Consider the following 1560-nt stretch of genomic DNA (forward strand, 5'->3'; position numbering starts at 1 on the left):
GCCACCGCAGCCTCGACCTGCTGAGCTCTGGCGATCCTTCCACCTCAGCCTTCCAAGTAGCTGGAACTACAGGCGTGTGCTACCACACCCAGCTCATTTTTTGATTTATTGTAGAGATGAGGTCTCACCAAGTTGCCCAGGTGGGCCTCAAACCCGTGGGCTCAGGCAATTCACTCACCTCAGCCTCCCAAAGGTGCGGGATTACAGGCTGAGCCACCGAGCCCGGCTGGACATTTTACTTAATACTTATTAATCTAGTTATCAAGCTTTAAAGAATGAATTAAAAATTTTAAACAAAGAATATGTATATTTATTACAGATTCCTGTCTGGTTGTCTTTTTTATGCCCAATATTATATTCCCAGTTGTGTTTTTGGTATAGTGAATGTTATAAATTCACCTGTTAAATGAATGATTTTCAATTTACGTAAAGAAGAGTATAAGATCAGACATCTTTTGATCCAGAATACTACCAAACCAGGAGCTTGGATAGAACTTCAAGAAGTTATGAAATTCATATTTTTACCTTTATTTATGAGTGAGAGCAAATAACATAAATAAAAACTATAATTTACTGAATTGTGCGATAAGGCTTTGCTATAGACACATTATTTACAGCTGTAATTGAATTCAAGCAAGGTGTGGTGACTAACACCTGTCATCTCAGCACTTTGGGAGGTTAGGGTGGGAGGATTGCTTGAGCTCAGGAATTTGAGACCAGGTGAGCCCTCATTTCTACAATAAAAAAAAAAATTAGCTGGGTGTGGTGGTGTGGTGGTGTGTGCCTGTACTCCCAGTTACTTGGGAGACTGAGGATTGCCTGAGTCCAGGAGGCTGAGGCTGCGGAGGGCACTCATCTTGCTACTGTACTCCAGCCTGGGCAACAGAGTAAGACCCTCAACTCAAAAAAAAAAAAAAAAAAGAATATTGCAATACATGTGTATTATTAATATTTTATTTTGAATTTATTAATTTGGAGAAACTGAAACTCAGAAAGCTTACTCATTGGCTTAATTTGTCTCTCTCTTCCCTACGCCTAACTTCAAAAGTAATTAGCAATGTTTAAAAATAATGACTTATTACTTCTCTGCCTTCTAAGATCAAGTGTAGTATCTGTCTTATAAGTTTAAAAAGAATGACTTGCCTAGGGGTTCCCAACTAAAAGTGCGGAGTGAGTTTTCAATCACAGTCTTTGGAGCTCTAAACTCTACTCATCCTAACCCTGTTCACAGATGTGCTAAAAAGTTGAGGCACATACTGTCCCCCAGTTCTGTAGGATTCTGAAAACTTTATAAATATTCCAAGTGTGGCCTCTCGCTGGCCAGAGAACCAGTGGTAACTCTGTGGCAGGACGACAGCCTTCTTGGGGCCCTAATGATATAGTACAGTCTTCCTTATCCCTGTAAGGAGCCTGAGGGATACATAGAGCCCGGGAATGGGTGAGTTGAGCTTTTCTGACCTTTATATTCTTAAAAATGTTGGAGGCACTTCCTGAGCTAAATTAGACATTCCAGGAAAGCTAAGCCAACCTAAAGCTCAGAAACATTTTCTAAATAACTCT

The sequence above is a fragment of the Carlito syrichta genome, unplaced genomic scaffold (assembly GCF_000164805.1).
Source record: "Carlito syrichta isolate Samal-C Ts95f unplaced genomic scaffold, Tarsius_syrichta-2.0.1 Scaffold241655, whole genome shotgun sequence".
Lineage (NCBI taxonomy): Eukaryota > Metazoa > Chordata > Mammalia > Primates > Tarsiidae > Carlito > Carlito syrichta.